The following is a 7,370-nucleotide window of genomic DNA, read 5'->3' as shown; positions in this document are numbered from 1 at the left end:
AATAACACAAATATTATTGTTATATTTCTATTATACGTAGACATACACAGTGATATACAGATCTAAATACAGTAAACAGTCTCATTTACCGTGCTCGCATTATACGTAGCTGCGCAGGGAATGTTCCCAACTTTAATGTCATTAATGGTCATAATAACATATATATAGTCATATATTAGTTTGTGGTTTAATGTCATTTAGGTTAGCGTTAGGGCTAGGGTTAGGATTATCAATCATTAATCATTAATCATTAATGATATCAAAGTTGGGAACACTCCTAATGGAGCGTTAGCCCAAATCTATGCCTCATTTGAGCAGTCACCTGTAGAGAATTGAACAACTTTCATTGAATAAAATTCCATTCAGCTATGCGAAGCTTGATATTCTATGTGATAAAATAAACAATTCGCCTGTCGAACATCATTTCTCGTTAATTTAGAATGTCACGTGATCGCACATTAAAAAAAAACTGTTCAAATTTTGCATAGATATAAATATTTTCACTAAATGTAAAGAGCTTTTTTTGTCAAATTTGATGGTAAACGAACGCAACATGTCTTGTGACCTGCTATTCAAGAAATCGGCACTCGGAAGCATGCACTCGGTTAATTTTCATAAGGGTGCTATTGGTAGACGTTCTATTTAATTGCTCCAACGATGATGGCTGGAGACAATGTTTATCATAACTCAAGAATAAGCATTTACGCTTTATTTGCGATAGAAATTGTGCAAAGGCGACTGTCAGGTTTTGAGATTAGGTGAATCCAAGTTAGTTCACCTAACATAAATCCTCGCTTTCATTGCTCCGCTTTGCTGCGGATAGACAGTGTAGACACCGTAGGGCGACTATTGCTGAAGCGATTGACATAATGGATTGTTTTATATTAAGACTTGTTCTAATAAAGCAATACATGTGGGACAAGTTCATTTCAAGGCTGTCACCAAAGCAAAATTCTTCTGGCTGATGCTTCAACGGGTGGGACAGACAAGCAGATGGACAAATATAAGTAGCCGTAAAAAGCCACCTTTCACGCAAAATCAATGCTATTTAATTCGTGGCAGACACTAATGTTGTATAAGAATTTAGCCAAGAATAACCCATAACTCGTTGTTGTTGTTATTATTATAAGCTTTTATTATTCTCATTTACATTCCTACATTACTCTTATCATTAGCTGATTTTTTTTTCTTGTGTGGGCACAGGCCGAAATTAACTGTAGTAAATAAACACAGATAAACGCAATAATTTCATTTTCGCTGGTTACATGATAACACTCGTCATTCCGATTTGGCCGACTACTTCCACTAGAGTGCTAGCTCCGTCTGCACTAGGTCGACGATTTCCCTTTTTGAACTTGGATGGCTTACCATAGCCACCCTTGTGCGCTGAACTTTTCATGGCTGACTGAAACTGAATGGTTCCATTTTCACTACTCGTGGTCTCACTACTACCCATTAACTTCATTAAGTCTGTCTTGCTCAAGATATTTTCGCTTCAGTTTAGCTAAAGAACACTTTTCAATCAACTGATCCCGAATTTTCTCGTCAACATTCGGGAAGTTACAGAACTTTGCCTGGGCACGAAGACGTGACACAAATTTATCCACAGTCTCCCCAGAATCCTGAGACAATCCACGGAAAACATGTCTTTCATAGGACTCATTCAGCTTAGTGATAAAGTATCCATCCAATGTACGTACAGCCTGTGTATACACACATGGTGCCTCCAGGATTTCGCTCCCGTCCGCATCTACTCTGGTTGGGCCTGGACCAGGGTCTGGCAAAGCGTCAAACAGTTCTTGTACTTCTGGCCCCGCCGTGTGCAGCAACAATGCCCGTTTTTGTGGCGCATTTACCACCGCTTTTGCGTCGAGAAAGTACTGGAACGATCTCTTCCATTTGGCCCAGCGTGGTCCCAACTTGGAAGCATGGCCTGTCATATCGAACGGCTTTACGGCTCCAATTTCCAAACTTATGGCTGCCATTATGCATTCTTCCTACTCTCCAAGACTTTAACTACATCGTCGCCACTGTTATGTCCTTGCACCTCGGCTCTATGCCCGGCTCCCGGCCTTAGTAAAGGACTAATATTCAATAGCTTGTCATATAATCATCCATCTTTTATTTCTCTGGTAGAACCGGGTGGCGGCGCCACCGTACAGCGGTAACTATTACTCTATTGAAAACTTAATACATTACAGTTCCCAATCTTTATTTCCTTTTGTTCTCTTGCCCTTTTACATATAAACGCCTGCGCGTAGTAACATAGTTCCTATCACAACATTCCCCCTCCTTTCAAACAGTAGTTTGTAGACACTGTCTCCCCAACGATAGGGCTTCGAACTTCCTGCCCTCCGCTAGGATACTGTCGATAGGGTACCCATTGGGCTGGTCCAGCAAAGCCTTCTGGAAAGATTCGATTGGTGTTGTGGCAATCACCACCTCCATTATTCTTTCCTGGAGTTCGTTCTCTGAAAAGTTGCAAACTCGTGCCTTGTCTCGGCACCTATTTACGAACTCGTCGTTTCGTAGTTTCGTCTGTCCGCTGTCTATAGCGCATCAGCTCGAGCCGGTGTATGCTAAAATTTACATGAACTTTGAGCTGTGCTTCAATTGTGGACTAAATTTTTTCTGGGTTCTCCTGGTCGGTTTCAGATAGACCAAAAGTGTTAAGCCTATGTAGTTCTTCCCCTCCGAGTGCAATTTTTCTATTAATTGCTTGCTTCTCATGGTCCTGTACATCCTGGTCCTTGAGAGTAAGCTCCACACGTTGTTTGAAGAGCTTGAATTCAGCTGGAAGGTCTCGAGCCTTCCCGTTTATTTCTGGGTATTTTGCCATTGCGTATATGCGTTCTGGGTAGAGTAGTGCAGTGACCAAAGCTGAAAAAGGGCTCTATTTAAGGAGATACCCCTACCGGAGGTATAACAAGCTGGGACTGGTCTCATTTTAACCGTCTGGATCCCTAGTTTTGGTACATAAATCGATTTAGTTACGGTACATAAATCGATTTAGTTACGGTACATAAATCGATTTAGTTACGGTACATAAATCGATTTAGTTACGGTACATAAATCGATTTAATGACGGTACATAAATATCATTTATGTCCCTTCTCGCCTGCCATACACACGGTCACCGATTACGTCCCGCACTGCAACGGTCAGGGGTGCTGCACGATCGCTGCCACTAACGATGACCTTGGCGGTGACCCCTGCGTCGGCGCGCGCAAGTACGCCATCGTCACCTGGGAGTGCTCTGGAAGGAACGAGGGAGTGTAATGGAGCAAACTACCTATGCGCAGTGTGAATATAAATAAAGAACCACCCAATATTGCAGATGGGCAGGACTGATTTTTACATAAAATAAACTATGGCGATACAGCTGTATGAATTTCTTTATAGTTAAATTGTATCACTAATCCTATATCCCTATATTTTGGTAAAGAGACAAACGCTCGGGATTTCACTGGGGATCACTATTGGTGCAAGCATTCAATAATAACAATAATCAACTAAATTAAATCTGCCGGATTCGTCTTGTACTAAAATTATCATTTTTTGACAAATGTACTCGTTATGAAAAGGCGACGCCTTACATTTAGACAGAGTGATGGGATCGACAGTTTCTTAATTTTCTTGAGGCAAATTTTGTGCAAATGTATTATTTCCTTACTAGCTTTTATTTGTAGCAAGAGATGTAGAGTATATACCATATTCTATGTGCTTCACTTCGCTTTGAGTCGCCGGGTATTCTTATAAATTACAACCCAATTGCAATTAAATATTAGCTTCTTAGCATGCGCTCGCATCCATTCTTGTTTTTTCTTTGCTTACTAGAGAAAATATACGGATTATGAAGAAGAAGAAGAACACTAAACATAATATCTACGCTATATATACACACACACAAACACACACACACACACACACACACACACACACACACACACACACACACACACACACACACATCACACACACGTACACACGCACGCACAGAGCACGAGCCCCCCACAAATTTTCTGTGCCCCCCAGGTGCCCCCCCACTGAAAATTCATGCTTCATACAAAAAATTGAATTAAAAACAATGCCGTTAGAACAGTATAATACAAAGAAAAGTTATATTGTGCCCCCCCAGTGCCCCCCGCTAAAAAAATCCTAGCTACGCCACTGCTAGTATTGGCGCCACCGTCGTTGTAAACAACGATACAACTTTTAGTTTAAAAACTGAACAAAATCATGTCTAGCAAATACTGAACAACGAATTTTTTATATAGCGTAATTAAAACCTATTTTAACAGAAACGATGCCGATTGTTAAGATACAGTTATAATTATAAGGAACCTAGGGTCATGTATCCCTTTAACTAGTTTTGTTTGTCTTTGATCGCGTTTCACTGACATAACTGTCACATTGATGCACGCGGAGAGCTTACTGTGCTTTACATAGCAGCTGTGCGCGCTAGCTGTACTGAATATCTACATCTCATTTTCATTGATTGGTACACGAAGACTATTTTGCTAATTGGTTTTTACTTTATTGTTTATTGGCTATTCAGTTATTAGTTTGTTTGTTTTTAACTGGGTTTATTGATATTGGTATCCATTATGGTTCCAATACTTGATTTAAAGCTCATATGAAAACTAATTATTGCACTCACTCTACTATTGTCACTATCCTTATACAATGGGCGGACCTTACCGCCATCTGTATCTCTATATACGTTAGAAATCACGGAGTGTGAGAACGGATAGGGAGCGTCGCGAATTCATTTTGAATGGGGGCGCAGCTTGCATGGTTTGTCTTCTTGGCAGAGGAAAATTCGTCATTAGCCACTTGTAAGAGTATGAACAATGTTCTGAGTGGCAAGTGACTCCCTTTCCCCGCCGCGAGCTACGGGCCTGCTCATACCGCTGTCTGTTACCCGGAGTCTCATCTTGAGTTTGTACTTCTGATTTGTTAGGTTATCAGTCGTCGCGTCGCCGCCCAACTCCCTATGCAGTCTACTCGTCGAACGATGCTGTTCGACACGAGCTGACATTTGAGGACAAAATAACTACATTCAAGGACAACCAGACAGCTCTCATATCCGCCCTGCGAGCAGAGAAGGCAGCCGTTGAGCTGCTCTTGGCCAACATCGCAGGTAAAGCTACCACAATGAGAAAGAGAGAGAGAGAGAGAGAGAGAGAGAGAGAGAGAGAGAGAGAGAGAGAGAGAGAGAGAGATTTTTTTTTATCAATATCACATCTAGGCCCATGAATACAGTCAGATCTGACACAGTGATAACATGTATTGGTGGAATAGTGCAAGAAAATATACATTATTTTGGTCAAAATTTCCAAAAAAATGCCAAATTTGGGGTATAATTTTGGCCCCTTAACCCCCTTAGCAGCATAAAACTGCCTCAAAAATATTGCTACATATCTATTTCAATGAAATATATTGATATAACCATCAATTATAAAATATAATGGGGCTGATTTCATAAAATAAGCAAGTAACTGAAAATGTCAGTTTTTCAGATGTTACCGTAAACAAAGGGTTAATTCGGCATGTTGTACAAGGTTGCTGCAACTACAACATGTCTTTTCATAAACTAGGGACCCATACGGTTAAAATGAGACCAGTCCCAGCTTGTTATACCTCCGGTAGGGGTGCACTTGATTTTTTGGGTCTCGGTCACTGCACTATTGTGTGAGAGTTATTTGCTGTTACGTACTGTAAAATGTGTTCGTTAACAGGGCTTGTAATATGCGATGCAAATGTTAAATTCCCACACAAAAATCAAAAATGTGTACTATACAAACATACGATACTATAAAATCAATAATCGTGCATTGCCACGGTAACTGGTATTATAGCCGACACATAAACAGTTAATCGAAGTAGTAAGGGTTAGACTACCGACTGTTGTGTGTACATAAACCAATTACCCACCCCCCTTAACGTAACACAAGCCGTGACTAAGATGGGTTTATACTAGCAATTTATACATTTTACAAATGCATAAATTCAAATGTGGTACCGGTACATCAACATGGTAGACTATTTCGCCTTTGCCACGTAAAATATTGGTGGAGATCCTCACACCTGCTTAATTAGCTTATAGATACTATTGTCTCTCAACAGTCCTAGTCACTCAACCAGTGAGTTTTTATTTTGTGAGTATATTTGTTGTCTAGAGTTTGCTCGTGTTCATCAAGCTGTTCGTCCTCTTATTTCACATGTTCCTAGATATCTCAAGCAACTTCTGTTCCGGCTTGCCCGATGTGGTCCGTCTGGCAGCGCTACCTCGTGCCAACGTTGTTCCCCTGTCGCGAAATGGGCGATGACTGGCTACATCCGCCTATACGTTGCGCGCAATGTTTACTCTGGAAGCTTGTCTGCCGTAAATGGTGGTCTATGCAGTTGGCTGCGATGCGTGAATGCTGGCTCGCGCTGATCACGGAATCGTATACAGTGTGTAAATACACTCTGACCTTTTCTGCATGGAAATGTTCCGTCGAAAACTCGACACTGACACTCTTCCTGTTGTGCCAGCTTCGCTGAATCTATGCTAGTCTAGCCTGACTGCGATGATAGCTGGTCCATTGTGTAACCCGACGCTGGTCCTGCGTGCAAGACAGCTAGCTAACGTGTTTGCTTGTACATCACAGGAGGCTCTGTCGCTCGTACCCGGCGGCTCAGGCAGAAGCGTATACACGCTACTGTACGCTAAACGCCTGCGCGTAATAACATAGTTCCTATCACAACAACTCCCTAAAAATTCTGCTATACTAACTAGTTCGTTCCAGAGCACGGCCTCGCGGAATTACCGTATTTTTTCAGTAAGGACGATAAGAAGGAAAAAAGAGGAGAGTGTTGTGAAAACTAAAGCGGAGCAGAGCAACAGAGAAAATGGAGGCGAAAAAGCGGTGTGAAAGGTACAGGAGAGGAGGTAGAGAAGGTAGAGGATGAGATGATAGGAGAGGGTGGAGACGAAAATGGAAGATGACGGCACACCGGATAACTTCTACGAAAGAACGTAAAAGTACGAAATAGTTGCAGGAATAAAAGACGCTATCGTCACTCAGTCCTTGAAACTACTGTCCGCCGATTGATATAAGAGCGTGGAACGCGCACAGCCATGGTAAACATATTCATAGTAAGACAGACGTCGTCGCGTTTTATTTATGTGGCGACTTAGAATTCGATGCTCAAACATTCGGTACTGATTGTGTCTTTATCTATTGATGGAACACAAGATACGTAGGCAATACAAATGATTCAATTTCGTGTTTATGGTCAAAGAGTTATAGCCGGTATGCGATGCATTAATTCATAGCAAACACACACGCACGCACGCACGCACGCACGCACGCACGCACGCA

The sequence above is a fragment of the Priapulus caudatus genome, unplaced genomic scaffold, assembly GCF_000485595.1.
Source record: "Priapulus caudatus unplaced genomic scaffold, Priapulus_caudatus-5.0.1 Scaffold1822, whole genome shotgun sequence".
Lineage (NCBI taxonomy): Eukaryota > Metazoa > Priapulida > Priapulimorpha > Priapulimorphida > Priapulidae > Priapulus > Priapulus caudatus.
The sequence above is the reverse complement of the archived record's forward strand: the minus strand, read 5'-3'. Positions refer to the sequence as shown.